Source organism: Patagioenas fasciata, chromosome 2 (assembly GCF_037038585.1).
Source record: "Patagioenas fasciata isolate bPatFas1 chromosome 2, bPatFas1.hap1, whole genome shotgun sequence".
Taxonomy (NCBI): domain Eukaryota; kingdom Metazoa; phylum Chordata; class Aves; order Columbiformes; family Columbidae; genus Patagioenas; species Patagioenas fasciata.
In genome coordinates this window covers 41,213,193-41,230,390 of record NC_092521.1, presented here as the reverse complement: position 1 = coordinate 41,230,390, position 17,198 = coordinate 41,213,193, and positions in this window count along the sequence as shown.

The window sequence follows — 17,198 nt, the reverse complement described above, 5'->3', positions numbered from 1 at the left end:
CAATATTTGTGAGCATTGCATTTTGCAATGCTTTACCTTTAGTTTTCCAAGGCTCTTGATACTACAAACTGAATAAAGACAAGTTTAATAAAACGGAATTCCAAGCTGAATAGAATGCTGTGTCCTATTCAAGTTAAAGAATAAGAAAATACACTAATTTCATATAAATTTATTCTGTATAAAGACATTTTCTCATGCACAAGCTTGAAGTTTTTGTTACAACCTTATCTCCTAAGAGGGCCGGTGAACATAGGCTCACATGTGGCAGCTGGAGGGCTAAAGTGGCTCACCTCCATGATATCTACCTCTCCTCTGGAACGGCTGATTCCAACCTAGAACTGCTCCCGCAGGAGGTTGCCTAAAATAAACTGGCAATTATTTTGGTGTGGTTTGCTGCACTGCCTGTGACACTGAACAGCTCTGGAGCTGTCAGACCTTCCGCTGAGCTATGACAGTGACAGGGTGGCACCTCTCAGAGGGGAGCTGGATAGGCAGGTTAAGTAAGTTACTCCATCACCTGACCCAGTTTAATCCACACTGTAAAATAGCATTATCACTCAGCATTCCTTCCTTAGGCACACAATTCTTGTTGACTTCAGCAAAATTTTGCGGGAAAGGCCCATAGTGCTGTTCATCTGAGACAGGCTGCATCTACACACTGAGGCTTAGGGTGTTTGAAAAAATATGAATATTAGGACTGACAAGGGCCAAAGAACAACTGCAAGCTGAAATAGCGTGCCATCTCAGAGACAGCAATTAGATGAAAATGAAACTTCTTTGCTTCACTTCTCTCTATTTATTCTCACAACATAGATCATATATTTTTCATTTTCATGAGAAGCAAATGTCTATGCAGATAAACATCTGCAGAGAGTGTAACTGGGATGCAAGGACCCACTTTGACTTCAGATATGAGTACCTTTTGAAGCTACCAGTTATAACACATATTGTAATGGTTCAAAAGTCATCTAATGGAATCTGTGTCATGTCCTGCTTCTCTAAAGATATGCCAGCCGCTTGACTCAAATGAAAAAAAAAACCAACAGATCAAGAACAGAGAAAAACATTTCTTATTTATTCTCATCCTTTGGCTGATACTTTCAAAATTACAGCAAACTTCACTTCTCATCAGATTTTACTTGTATTATATTTGTATTCTATATTTCTGCAACAGAACAATGAAAGCAAAGCAAGTGGCTTTGAGTGTGAAGGTTGAGCTCAAACAGTTTATTCACTCTATTCCTCATATCAATCTCCTGCCCATTTATTTGAAAATGTATCCCCTTGTTCACACAGAAATGATTGCAACTTGCAGTGCAATACAGAGTATTCATATCACTTGTATTTGCATATGAACCACAAACAAAGAAGACTGTCAACCTCCATACACAGAACACAGGAAAAGCTACTCTGAATAGAAATAATTTAATAGATCAAATCCAAGTTTAAAACAATGTTCATAAACATTCCATGGTATCTTGACAGTTGTTTTTCAAGAGGAAGGGATAAATATTTTTTTCAAAATAGTTCCACAGTTTGGAGAAAAATTGCCAGTTCCTGCTGTCCCCCCCATGGTTGAGACAGGCTCTTGACTGGCACTGTGGAATTAAAGTGGTCACTTCTCCAGGTTTGAATGCACAAGGTGCATTTCTGAGAGGAAGCAATTTATTGTCAAATTTGGTTGGGGAAAGAAGAAGGAAATGAGGATTAAAAATTTATTTTCTTGGTCCTGGTATTAGTCAGAGCGATCATCAGCAGAATTTAGGAAAGGCTAATACAGTGCTTGAATCTTCCCTTATGCTTGATCATAATCAGTCTTACAAGTTTTTCCTTCTAATGGTGCTTACACTGGAGATCAAAATGGACCCAAAAATCAGCCCATGCAGAAGGTCACTAATTTCAGTGGCAGGATTGCATGGCAGTAATAGACCTGACACCAAACAGATCCCCTTGCCCTCCCCTTGCCTCCCTGATTTTTCCTCTTACTCTGCTTTTTCCAATTATAAAGATGGTATAAACACAGGACAGCCTGAGAACCACTTTCCTGAGCTGTTTTAGTCAGAGGAGTCACTACTGCTAATGCTTTTCCACTAAGACTTAATAAAATCAGTGACAAGGAATGGAAACATATAATGTCATTAAAAGAGCCTAATAAGCTTGTTGTTCTTAACTAATCATATTTTAGGATTGTTTGTGCAAGGATACATACTCAGAGGGCCAAATAAGACAAGCCATTAAAATATGCCAGGATTGTTAGTCATTATAGCAGGCCAAAATCTCTTTAATTTTCAAAATTACTTATAGAGCATGGAAGAAACAAAACAAAGCAGAATGAAAGCCGTTTACAGGAGCTGTGTAATACGTGAATGAGTGTGGTACCTTTCCAAGAGTTTTAGAAGTTAGTCCTAGCAAAGTTGCTGTTCAGTGGGTGTCATAATAGTTATTGTTCTAGGACAAAGTTTTGCCTTCACTTTATTCTTTGATCATAAAATAAGCTATTGTTCATTGCCCTGCTATTTATTCGATTCTGCTCATGATTTTCTCTACTGGAGACTTTTGTAGAAAACATAGTCATTAGCACTCCAAGAAAATTCATGTATTCTGTCTCCAAATAATATGCATTCACTTAGTGTAAAATAAGATCAACAAAAGGAACACAATTTTTAGATTCTGGTTTTGCTTCTCTCTGGTTTCAGAGTTTAAAAATCTGCTGCATGAAATGATAGGACAGAGCAGTGATTTATTTTCCAGTTCCCAAAATATGAAAATTATGCCACTTCTTCTAATAAATGTTATGAAAGATGTGTGTCTATAGGAATACCCCCAGCCACCAGGATCCCTATAGAATATGAGGGAGCTGTTACTTTGGCAAGATTCAGAGACGAATGTAGCTGTCAGGAAGCTCCGTGCTTCAACAGCTCTGATATCTGAGGTGGAGGGATGCAAAATAGCTCCTGCCATGCCAAGAATATGGGTGTTGTGAAGCTATGGGGGGGGCATCCTGACATGCCAGAGTGACCAGGGGGTCATGAGAGATCTTTCTGCACCATACAGTAGCACAATGGCAACTAAAAAGTAGTAGGGTCACCAGCTGAGTGAGCTTTCCTTAGATAGAGTCACCTCATTTTCATCTGGAAATTTTGTCTAGGAAGAATGGAAACTTTATTTATTTGGGATTCCTGGACATCCTGTAGTATCCCTGGGGAAGAGTCCCTGACTAAGCTGATGTATATTAAGTAATCCCAGAGAAATATCTCAGGTGTATGCCCACTAGGTCCCCTGCATTCTGTGTATATAACCTGTGTATGTTCAAATATTTTGTGCAGTATGTGCATGGTTACTCTAAGACATGTAGATGTCCTGGACTCACTGCATATCTGCCATAGGCATATACTCACATATTTCTATCAGAGAGATGCATAAATAAGAATGTTCTATATTTAAGTTCATAATATGCATATCTTCATATTCAGAAAGTGTGTGGGTAAATGTATGTGTACATATGGGCACATATAGATACACACATATAGGCCTTGTTGATAGTAGTTCTTCAGTTCTGCCAGAACATGAAGTACTTTGCACATGAGTATTATTCCCTAGCAGGTGCCCATGACCCTGAGCACATCGATCCTCTAAAAAGCTGAATGATTTCACCCAGGGCAGACTGTTGAAGCGGGCTGGTAATACAGCTGAAGGTAATGCAAGATAAATACTATTGGCCTAATCTTAACCTTTACATCCAAGCAATTCTTTGGACCATCTATGAGTCAAGAATTCATTCAGATTATTTCTAAAGTCCCTACTAGACCTGATTGAGCCTGAGTCACAAATTGTTCTGTGTTTCTTCAGCTAAAATTGACCTGCTTTGGTCTACTTTATATATGTCATCTTTTGTGCTCAAACCATTTTTTCTGCGGTCTCCATGCTCTATGACACCTTTTGTGTCTGGGCCCCAGTAATTCTTTTCTTGGCAAGTCTTAATACATATTTCCTGCCAGTGCACTTTCCTGCAAGCTGTCTGGGAATAATTGGGTACAAAATAATATCAGTTCCATGAAAGAGTCTGTACAAAAGGATAAGTCAGGAAAAAAACTGGTCAATTTTTGTACTATTTAAATTACAAAAAATACTGACTTAATAATTGATAAAGACATAAAAAGAACAACACCAACAAAAAGACTGTGGTACACTTGAAAATTGTCTTTTTTTTTTTTTCACTGTTTTGAGATGTACGTCATCCCACACTTTCGAGCTGTTCTTTCATCCAGAACTGACTAAACATAGCATGATTAGCTCCTTCCAGCTCAGAGGATGCATATTTGGCATCCTTTCAGAGGACAGATAATAATAAGCAACTCGGACTTTCCAAAATTAACCAGGGACCACAGTATATAGTTTACAAGTGCTACTGAGATTGAAACAGAGTGAGATTTCCAAATGCTTATTTTGGCTTTGCAGTTCACACAAGATTTTAAATTATGTTATTTAGTGACATGGCTTTTCACCAGTTTTTACAAGACACAAGTTTTTACTTTACCAGAGTGATTTAAAATAAACTGCATGTCTATTATAGTCGAGGCATTTAAAAATTAAGGATGAAATTCTGTCCTTACCCATTTGTTATCATGCTTTCTTTCAAGAGTGCTACAGAAAATATGAGAGATGATTGCAGTGATGCTTTACATCTTCTTATAGCTATTCAAATCAAAAGTACTATACCTCTTTTATCAGACATGAAGTCTGATACTGAAGTTTTTAGCTTCAAACTTAGAGTTGTCTGCTTTCTGATTTCATACATGCATACTAAATAGCAGAATTAGGCCAGGAGCATTTATTGCATTGGGTATAGTTCCCGTAATAAATATTCAAAATACTGTGCACGTAGGCAGAAACTTTCTTTAAAGCTCCAGATCTAAATAAAACAGAAGAAATGAGGGAATGCATATGTTCTTTTTTAATGTTAATTGAGAATAATTAATCCATAATTAATCAAGATGGAGAGCAATGGCAGTGGCTCAGGTTGGAAACAAAAGCCAGCTTTATCCTAGAGAATTCAGTGTTTGTTTGTTTTTTCAAATGGCTTCTTAATCTGAGTAATGTGGTTACTTGGCTATTAGTATTAGTGTGAGAAGAGGGTGGTGGTCTTAATGACAGTTCAAGGTAGAGATTATATTACTAATAAACATGAATCACCCTTTCCCCTTGTTGAATATGTTTCCTCCTGGACTGAAAACCATTAGTACAAGTATAATTGACAGAGTTCAAGACTGTGGTTCAGTCTTCCACCCCTGGGATTAGAGAGGTTAAAGGCATGACAGAATCACATACTGTTCCCCTGGCAACATTTTTGGCATTGATGCTTCCAGGCAAATGACAATACTAGTGAATGTTTAAAGAACAGGATTTCAAATGTCTGTTGGAAATACTTACCAAATCCTGTTGCTGCCTAAGGGAGAAAAATAGTATTAATAAAATACCAATATTATTAATAATAATGTTCTGACTCATGCACATTTTAATTGAATTTTTAAGTGACTCGACACTGGTTTAACTGCATGTCGTGATTCATTTTGGACTGGGCATTATAATTGCATGTGATCTACTAGAGGCTTGAGGGCTGCTTTTTCAGGGGTAGTTTTGTTTTGTTTTGCTTTTCCTTTGTTATTTACCCTAGAATCACTGAACTGATAGTTTTAATCTGGGGACTGCTAGCCTGCATCAGCCTGAGACAGAGGAAGAGGGGTGTTATTTTGTGCTTTGGCGCATGTTACAGCACATGACATTGGATATCCTCCCTTGTGTCCATCCTCACAAGCATTCAAGTCCTACCTGTTGTGAGTTATGCAGCAGTGGTCTCCCCAGAAAAGCTGGATCTGCTTCTGGGCACTGAGGCTGGAGCATGGAGAGAGCAGAACTTTCTCCAGCCCCGAACCAGCATCTGTTGACCTACACTTGAGGAAAGTCTCTATAAAAAAGCAACCTCAACTAAACCATGTCAGTGGGTCTTTGTGGGAGGGGTAAGGAAAAGGCTTCCTCACCTGTTTTCTTAGAAATCCTACACAGTTGGACAGGGGGCCTCCACCTTTTGAAGCCAGCAGGAAAAATTTGCTCCTTCCTCATGCTATGGGACAGTCCCGCTGCGCAGCTTAGGGAGAACCCCCAGTGCAAAGCCCTTCCTGCAGCAGTTCATGCTCATCACAGATACCAGGGACATGACATTGGTAGCATTTTTTCTTGGTCTGTTCTTTACTGAATAAAGCCATTTGATCTTTTGCACTGTTTACTGGTTTAGCCTTACTACAGAGATCTCATTGGCGTGTTACCTGTCCTCCTTCACTACCACTGATTACTTTTCAGTTCATAAGTTGCTTTCCTGCAAGAGTATAAAAGATCACTTTTCTCCAGTAATGCTGAAGGCTCGACACAAAACTTCGTTGTTTTTCGTCCTTTAAAACCAGCCCAAAATACAAAAAGATAAGCAAATAAAATAGAGCAATACCGCAGAACTGAAAATGTTGATTAAAACAAGGAAAGAATGGAGAAAAGAGAAGTTAAATTGTAGGGAACAGGGAGCTGCACAACTCTGGGGCTGCTCAGGTAGAAGCTTTGTCACCCATGGACTTTGAGCTGATGCCAAAATCCTTACAACCAAGTGAAAGGTGACAGCCAAGGTCTGAAACATAAACAGCACCTCTTCTCACTGCAAATTTATAGCAGCAATGAAAATGATTGAGATAACTTTGTACTGTTTTTTCCAAATAAAAGAAAAATATGTAGTATTTTATTGAACGTACCCTTTTTGTTGTCCCAGTGCTGTTCTTCATTGGTAACTCCAAGTGGCAGAGAAATGATCATTACAAGTTAAAATGTTATTTGTGAAATAGAATGTCTGGCACAGTGGGCAGATAAAAGTGTGTTTTGTCAGACCCTGTGGTTGCTTATATCACTGCTTACGAGAGGGCTGTTGGGAGCTAACAGCATATTGAGGGAAACATTTCTCAGGAGTGCTCGGAGTTAAGGACCCCAAATCGGACTATTCACCACACAGTTTTGCCTTAGTGCATCCAAGGGTTTTCCTCCGTAGATGTGGAAAAGAGAAAAAGCTTATTCTTACAGATCTACAGCATGTTGACCCTTCTGGGAAACACTGCAGTCACTAGACAGCTTTTTGTTAACTCTGAACCAAAACCCGAGCTACCAAAGGAGCAGAAACTACTAATTATTGCTCAACCTTCAGAAATAGTTTCATAAATGAAAAGCAAGTGCTGAAGTGCTTAAGGGTTAAAGTGTTATGAGATGTGACTTGAGCTGGTACAGCATTGTATCACCATTGGAGCATACCAACAAGCTCCCAAATATTTTGACATCTTGACCAAGCATACACACAAATTTGTCTGCTTAAAATCACTGCATTAATCCAGCCTCTGGGCAAAGGTGACAAATAATACTGAAACAAACAACCATACTAATTACTAATACTTTTACACAGTAAACAAGTACATATATAACAACATTATTTTTTTCCAGCCCCAGAGCCATTCTTTTGCCTTGTAACAATGGTGAAGTCACCATTCTAATTTGTCTAACTTGAAGAGAGGTAACAGTATTATTTATGGCAGGTAGATGTCAAGAATTTTGTTTTCCGACTGGTATCCCACAGTTTCATGTGGTATGGCGTTTCTGCGTTGAAAGTCATGCTTGTCACCCCTGAGTAGGAACAGATCCACCCGACATCTGGATGCTCTGTCACCTGTTCTGCTAGAAATGGGTGATGAGGAAGAGAAACAGAAACTCAAGAGCTGTGACACATAGTATACAAAGTTTTCCTTACTTTGAATTAGAATCATAAGAAGGCCAAGCAGAGTCAAAACAAATATTATAGTCTATGTTTTAACATTTTAATTAAATACTCAGTAAACACTGTTATATGCTATTTGTTGGAATCACAGTTATTTAAAACTCCTGTCTTTGTAGCAACTTTACTCTAGGAAGTGTACAGGATTTCCAGTATTGTACAAAGTGTTGATTTTACATTCTATTTTGACACAAATGTTCGGCTTGGGACTTGCCTAGACAGAGGCATTAAAAAAAATTAAAACAATCAGGCTAATGTAGTGAAGTTAAAGAGTTTGGGAGCCTTGAATAAAAGCTTTCCTTTTAAAAGAAGCAACATTCCCTCCCAAAAAAACAGACACAAACCAAACGAAAACATTACCACACTATAACGTAATTCTTATATTTAAATAATCCTCACTGTGGTTGTTTTCTGGTCAAACCCAGTTTATCTTTCGGAAGGTCTGTGGGATTTTTTAATCGCTTTTTGAGCTCCTGTACAAACTTTTGTGTTAGAGTTTGGGCAGTAAGTAATCAAGGAGAGTTGAAGTGATGAGAGATTGGCTTCACTCCAGCTGAGTGGACAATTGCATCAGTAGAGCAATTTTTCCTAATTGAAGAAAAAGATGAGAGGTTGGTCAAGCAGCAAGAAAGAGGAAGACATCACAAATCCAAAATGTTAATTCCAGACCCACTGATATATCTCATCTCTGACTCCACAAAAATTGGGGGCAGGGGAAAGTCATCCAAAGGGTGTATTCATGGCATCTTGAAAACTATGACAGAAAGGGAATGAAAGTAAAAAAGGGGCTACTATTCCCGTCTGTGCCGTGATGCCACCCAACCTCACACACACAAAGTGGGTACCTGTTGAATTAAACCATACTGAAAGACCTCAGAGGAAGGACTGGTCTCAGGATGCCAACAAGACAGGACTTTCTTTTTGCAGAAGGCTGGTCTCTGGCTTTGTGATTACAAAGTAATTTCAAGCTTTACTGCACGGTATAGGTCAGGCAATAAAAATAAGAATGAGAGGAAACTTATAATATCTCCTCTGTCATTTGAAGCTGGTGCCAAGGCATAGAACTAGTAGTCACAGGTGGGTTTCTAGGTAGAATGTGCATCCAGTATACTACTACAACTAGACTTCTAAATAAAGTAGATGTTGATCACTGTAGAAGCCTATGGTTGCCTTTTAGTTACAAATACTCATGAAAGTATTTAGCACTTCTGGTATTAAAACTTTAGGTTTGCCTCTGAAGGTCTTTCCAATAGTAAATACCCATAGTTTCCTTCTGTACTCTAGCAAAGGAAAAGTTCTCCATCTTTGGGATGGAGATTAATTGCCATAATCCATCTCCAGCAGAAATGTAAATAAGGTGGACATAAGTTTATCTGGTTGAAGGTGACATATCTCCTGATACAAAGGTTCTCATGATTCTTTTCTGAGGAATACGCACGATTAAGGTTTTTCCCTCTTCTAGCAGGCAGTCCCTATTATACAGAATTTTTCTGAAATGTGAGGAAACACACAACATGCAGCTGTCAACAGCAGGCAAGCTGTAAGGCCAGTTCAGTCTTGTTCACTTACAAGGTTACATGGGGAATGAAATGGACTCCCAGAAATTCCTGGAAGTAACCAGAGAGCCAGCAAAGGCAAGTCAGGCTTGCCAGGGTGCAGGTGTGGACACACACAGCGGCACAGGTCCCAGTGCTCTTCCCATACAAGAAGATTGTGCCAAGCACCTTATCCTGGCAGGAAAACTGTTGTTTGCTGAGTTTGCCTTGCCACACACAGCCAATTTCCACACCCAAAGGGAGCAGCATCGGTGCTACAAGGCAGTTTGCCAAAGAAATACATATCAGCCTGGGAAATACCCTTGAGAGAGGTGTGAACCTGGGCTAAATGTACTCCTTTCAGCAGTGGAAACAGAGGTAGTTAATGGGAGCAAAAAGGGTTAACAATATCCCTGGGGTTTACGGGTCAGCAACTAAGATGTCCATAGGGTTTCACTGAATGCTGTGGTGACAAACCACTCTTAAGTCACTATGGGGATTACAGGATCAGATTCTGCTTCTTGTACACAAGATGGAAGACCTCAATATTGCTCAGGTTCTCAGATCTACCACCAGACTCTGTCTTGTATCCTGGCGAGGAGGAGAATCCAGTTTAAACCAGGTACATGGATGGTACAGCCCCAGGAGGCCTGAGGGCTGCAGGACAGTCCTTCTGCTGGGTCACTGTTGTGTTCTGATTCTCTTATTTTAAGACAAATTTCTTGTTCCTTGGGCTCTCAAAGCTCTCCATGATTTGTTGTGAGCCAGGAAGAAGCAACAAAGAAATTAATGCCTTACTCATATCAACAACTGAGTTTCTCACATTAGCCTTCGCCAGCAGTAAATTATAAAACAGAAGTTTGAAAAAAGCTTTTGCTGCCTTTTAGCAAGCCCTACAGCTGCATTCCTGAATCAGAGGATGGTGTCCTGCTGCATTAACATCTGTGCAAGAAACAATCCCTCCCACTCACTTCAGTGGGGACAGTTTTCCACATGAGATGTTCTTTGAGCTACAGCACTGATTTTGTTATGTTTCTCTGAGAGCACATTACGGTCCCCACAGAGGAAGCAGGTCTATTATTAGATTTCTGTGCCAATACACTTGTATTTCTAAAAGAATAAGAATATTAACTTGATGGCGTCAGTAAATCTGATGGCGTTAGAAGGACCTAGTTTCTAAATTAAGCTTCTTCATAGAAGAGACTGCTTGAAATAACTTCTGCAATTTTTATCTTTAGTATTCACCTCTCTTGTCAATGTATGCATTTGTAGTCTCTTCTCCTTTGCAAAAGACATCTTGAATGATTTTTAATCTCTCTGAAGCATGTTCACACAACCAATAGAAAGCAAAAGCAACAAGCTTCTGTACATCTCCCACCAGATACTGTTAGAACCCCTTTACACGTGGCCCAAGATACAAGAACTTTCAGGTTCTCCTGAGACCTCGAAGATTTATTTAAAAGAAGTTCTATTTGGAGAGCTTGGTTGGGGTCACGTTCATCTCCATACATGTCTCTTCTAGAAAATATTTACCTGAAGTTCTGACTATAAGAAACATCATGCGATAATGCAGTCACCTTTGCCAGCCTGTTTGTGTGAGTGTTTTATACAAATAAAGGTTTCTAGATATTAACAATGCATCAGTTCTGCTGAAATTAAACTTCTGTGTTCCTCATCAGTCATTTCAGTGAAAAGGCACCTGTGTAACAGTTAATCAGTATCTTTTTAAATAACACTCTTCTTTTTAAGTCATAGTCCTGACATCCCAGCAGAAGGCTAGGGAAATTCTTATGAAGCCAAACAGCACACTGCAGTCCGAAAGGAGAACCAACCTATGAGCATCCTATTTCCAGTTAGTTTGCCTTCATTCATAACAAATGCTAAGAAAAGAAAAATACTGCAAAACTTATAGTTTATAATATAGGAAAGCATGAGGTTTATTTTCTTTCTCTAAATAAAAAAAAAAAGTTTGGTGCAGGATAAAGTTCAGTATTTCAGCTTTTACTGATAAGGCTTTGACTCCATCGGGAAGCTGGAGTTGTTGCTAGCACCAGAATGGATTTATGACGATACTCTACTCCCTCCCTGTGGCAAAGTTTGATAGCTCACTAGTCACACAGCAATATAGAAAGGAATGGAGGTTTGTACTTCTGCTTGTTAAAGAGTTTTAATTAAAAAAAAAAAAAAAAAGGAATTATTATTAAGAACAGTTTCAGTGGCATTAATCATTTCATTACGGTCATTTATTTTTATTTGCATCTTCCACCTGCTTCAAAACTATTTCAGTCACCATATATTGCACTTCAGGGCAGGTTTTTGAAACATTTCCTGCTACTGTACTTCCAGACTTCAGCCTCACAGCTGTGTGGAAGAGGAAGAACCACAGGGAGGAGGGTTTGCACTGTAGGTGGTGGCCTTCAGGAGCCCCCACCTTGCACCCAGCCACACAGGGGGCTGAACGGGTCATTGTTGCTTGTGTTGGGCTCGTTGATTTGGATAATGCTGAAACCATGTGCCACTGCTGCAGGGCCTGAGATGGCACATCAATGTGACATCCCACTGTGCACATTGCTCTACTGGTGTGGTGGGACACCTGGATGGGTGTGGTGAGGCAACAGGATCGCTGTGGTGGGACACCTGGACCAGCACAGTGGGGCAGCCAGTTGGGGTTCTCTGCCCTGGTGCTGCTGGCTGCAGCAGATATGCTCCTCAGCTCAGCCCTGTGTCAAAGCTAGAAGTAGAATAATAAAAAAAAGAGGCAGCCCCAGAGAGCTTTTTCCAGGTTCTGTGCTGAAGTGTTTAATAGGAGGTCTACCCAGGTGTGTAATTTCCTTTTTGCATAAGGAAACTGGATCCCAGGATGACAAGTCAGTGTTTTCCAGGGGCAGAGAGTCACAGATAAACCATTCAAACAACCAACTTCTCTCTATATGAAGAATCCCAACAACCCACAACCAGAAGGCAGAATAAAACATGATGACTAAAAATACTTTAATTAAACACATCTCCAAACATAGACATTGGCAACCACTCTCTGCTTATTTTATGTTGTTGCTAGAAGATAGTGTTAAATTTTAGGCAATGTAATGATATATTTGTATAACCTCTATTTATTTATTTTAAATGCAAAAAATTTTAGTTTAATGTCATTACTCTCTTCTGACTATGAATTTTAAAAATACCTGAAATACTTTTTGAGGAGTAGATTCTCTATAATTTATTAAATCAAATATCTCAGATTAATCTGAAAGTATTTTATGTCTCCAGAAAGTGCATATGATCATAACCTAAAAGTCAATTATTACTGTATCCCAAGAAACATAACATATTGGTATTTTTAATAATGCAAGTAAGTACATAATTAAAAATGGAGCTGCATCAGTTTTAAAAATCTAGACCAGCGAAACTCTGACATTTTATTGCCTTTATTGCAGAGATTTACAGAATAGTTTTGTCTCTCCATTTCTTAATGTCTTAGTCTTCTACATCATCTGTTTTCACATAAGGGTTTTTTTGTCTTAACTGCACTAGACAGGGTATTTACAAAATAAGAGGTGCTGTTTCAGCCACTGTTGCTCACAACTTTCGTTTCTTACTTGAGCCTCAGTGTGGGCACAGATCTGAGGAAGATGGAGAAGAACATGGCACAGTTACTATCCTGAGCAGGCAGAACAATATCCTGAAAACACAGGAAGGTTTTGCATTGCCATTGCAACGGAGGAGGCAGCTTGCTAGAGACATGTTTTGGAAATCCTTAACTGGCTCAAAAGAGGAAGAGAAGAGGCTTGATTTTTGATACTGCATGGTGATGAATCATATGATTGAGAAAATACAATGGACTTCTTTGCAGACCCTAATGAGAAATGAAAAAAGCTGGGACATTAGAAATAATGTATTTTAATCAACACTTAAATGAAAGGTGGTCATTTAGGGAGATTCTTGACTAGCTATCCAAATCGGCAATAGTAAAATTAGAAAATATTCTGATAAAATATGTGCATGCTCATTGTGGCAGAGTTGGGAGAGGTGAATGGGAAAGTACTCCTGGTTGTACAGGGTAGCGAACTTGCCCAAGGTCACAGACAGGAATGTGAATCTCTAAAACTGCAGCCCATTGAATTCATGTTCTGACTTTTTTGTGAAAGTCAGAACTTAACGTTTTGTCAGCACCCAGGATCACATTGTTCTTACAACTGAAGCTGAGAGACTGCCAGTCCAAGCTCCGTTGGACACCGATGCTGCCAGATCACAAGCCCAAATTTGAATCAACAACATATTCAAGGACTGGATGGTCAGCCTGGGATTTTTCAAGAGTAGCACTGTGTAAGGATTGCAGAAGCCTCCTCACACAAGCATCTTCCAGAAGTCTTCTTATGAGACCAGTCATGAAGCTATAAAAATGATCTATGGTCGATTCCTAATTGTTAGTATATTGAACTCTTCTGTCAAGCAATATGAAGGTGAATCATTTTCCTAGACTGACATAATATAGGTGCCAGGAGAGCTATACATTGCTTCTTTACTTCACTGGAAATAGAAAAAGAATATGATCATACAATTGCATTTCAGGAGCTATGAGCAAAAAGTGACAGCAGGTCAGAGTCGTGCAGGCAGTTTTGTGGCAAGTGAGAACAATCCATCCTGTTCCCTCCTTCTGAGTGACTGCCTGGCCCTGACCTGAAACATTTCCCTATTTTCTGTTGGGTGAGTTTGTCGGGTGTTGCCCTGGAGAGCTTAAACAGCTCTGCACAGGGTCAGATGAGTGCTTGAGGCAGCAAGAAGGCAGAGGAGGGAAGCAGCAGATGAGGTCAGATGGGTTTAGGTTGCTGTGGCACCAAAAGCTTAATCTACAGCAGAGCAGCACCTGCTGCGAGGTGAGGCTAAGGGAGGGAGGAAAGAAGATGTAACAAGTACAAGGAAGTCTGACGCCATCCTTTCCTCTGTGTGGCAAGGAGTTGACCTGAAGCCTTTGCTGTCTTTCTGAGGGCATTTTCCTGGAGGTTTTCTTTGTTACATCTGCCTTGTAGAAATGGAGGGAGAGTAAACACAGCAAATATCCCAATGAAAGTTAGTCTCAGCTTCTCAGCTGCAGTGTCAAACCACATTTTCCTTCTGAGGGCTGTGCCTGAACAACTGGAATATTTCTGCTGGGCATGTGTACTCCACATAGCACAAAAAAACCTTCTATTAAATTCCATTATTTTCAACTAAGAAACAGATGAATTTTGAAATAGTCCCAGATTTGCCTGTTCTCCTTTCTTACTAATTAATTTTCCCTGCTAGTCTTGGCTTAGATAAAGTTTATGGAAGTAACTGAGTTATACAGACACTGTTAGTAAAGGACATATTTCTGTAAAAGGCTGAAGTTCATATACACTGTTCCTCACATTCTTCTGAACGGCTAGGCACTGTTTAAATAACTGATGAGAAATTTGCATCTAAAAACAAAACCAACAACAACAACAAAAAAAAAACCAAACCAAACCAAACCAACAAGAAAACACACACACAAAAAAAACCAGCCAACCAAGCAACAACAACAAAAACCAGCAAACGAGGCAAATATCAATCTGATGAAAAATCACTAAAAAATCCTGGGAATCAGGTCTCCTGTGAAGTTTTAATTCAGACCTCTCTCCTTCTTGCTTTAAGCTGCACGTGTCTACTTCCATAGTCATCCTCTGCTGACTTGACCCATGATTTGAAGAAACGCTGTACACTCATGGCTTTAAAGAAGGCAGAAACACATAGAGCCCTGACAGAGGATGTTCCCCACAACTAGTTGGACCTTTTAAAGCTTAATCTCACATGCTCAAGGAAAATTGGGAGGAAGTGCTTTCTAAGGGTCACTAGCCCAACCTCCTAGAAGGTTGCTCAAGTACGATTGTCATCAGCTCTAGATCTGGTTGCTTGTAGCTTTGCCCAGACAGATCTTGAAATCCTCCAAGTCTGGAGACTCCATAACCTCTCCTGGTACGTATTACCCTCACAGTGAAGAAATTTTTGCAAATGCCCTTTGTTACACCATCTACCACTGCCAAGAAGAGTCTAACCATGATATTTTTGTAGCTGTGCTTCAAGCTGCTATCAAATTGCTCCTCAGCCTTCTCCATAGTAAACAAGCCCACTGCACCTTCAGACTTCCCTGGTACATTGTGTGCTCCAGGACTCTGACCTTGTTAGCAGTCTCCTGCTGGAGACTCCTCAGTTTCTCTGCAGGTCTCTTGCAGGAAGGTGGGTGCAATCCTGGGCACAGTGTTGGGGTATGCTCTCACTATCACCCAGGACAGGAATAATTTCCCTTGATCTACTGGCCACGATACACCTGGCATGTGTTTTGACTGTTTTACAATGAGACAGCGTTTCTGGCTCATATCATGGTGTCCACCACGAGTTTGCTTTTCTATAAAAGGATCATTCCTTCACCTCACAAGAAAAAATAAAAGCATTGGGACATCTTTTTTTGACACTTGGCATTTATTGAGCGACTGTATGACACCTTAGCACTCTCAAAAAGAGTAAAATGTAACAGTAAAACTGCAGGTAAAGCTTAAACCTCATTGCCAGAGCACAGCAATGAGCTTATTAAGATTGACACAGGTATACATTTTTACTCATTTTTAAAGTTGTCATTGTAGTGTGCTCTAAAAGGAATTTTCTAAACATAACTCAAAATTTTCTAAATCAAAATGCAGGCAGGGGAGAACCAATTCTCTGTGAGTGCACAAGCCAAGTCAGCTCCAGACTCCAGGTATATATCCGCAAAGAGGATGAGCTGCTAATTCCATGCAATTTAGTCCTTTCAGTGAAAACTGGAGGACATGCTGCCCTTTTAGATAAATGCACTCCTGCCTCTGCTGCTTCTGTCTATAGCACAGAAGGAAAGAGCCGAGACCATTCAAGTTCACCTAACATCACCCAGTTCTTTCCCAGTTAATCTTCTCCCAGCACTGCTTTCCTCTTACCAGGTTACATACATGTATTGCAAACTTTGCAGAAAAGAAATGAAGCCGCATTTTAGAAAGGTTTTGATTTTTAGATCAGATATAAGTCATTTAATGCCCCACAAGAAGACAGAGATTGAGAACAGATTTTGTCTTTAAATCTACTTTCACCATCATAGAAATTTTCCACAGACTTGTTTCTTTTCCTTTTTATGTGCAAAGTATTTGGGGTTCCCAAGGGCTCTAAGAGAAAACAGAAAAGCAGTATTGTCTCTGAAGTCTCAGAGGTCTGACAGCTTTATTGATAAAAATGCTCAGAAATATACCTGTTCTACCATCCACACAAAGAAGGGAAACTCAAAAATTATCTTGCCAAAAAAAGTTTTTTCTAAGACAAAAAATGGAACATCATGATTCAGTTTTCCTTTAAATTGCCATCAAGAATTTTCTTTTGAGGTACTTCTGTGGGAATCCACCCTGGAAAGGTTTTCAAAAGGCTCAACTATTTGCAGTTCTCACTACAGACTCACAAATTGTTCCACTGCAGCAATCAGCTCCCATCAGAAAATACTTTTAAGAGCCTTCAAGACATGAAAAATTCCTGAGATAAAACTACTGTTGCCTGCATAAACAGCAAAGGTTTCCACTTTGGGGTATGAGAAGAAAACATGGTCTGAGCCCACCATATGTCCTGCAAACCCAGAAGGTGACTTGAATTCCTACCTAATACAATATAGTTATGCCCGTTGGCTAGTGCTCAAAACTTTTTTTTTTTTTTTGGGGGGGGGGGGCAGAAATGGCTGTACTGAGGCAGTAGGAAATGGATGTAATCCATCTTCTCAAGTGCCTCAAACCTGAGATGCT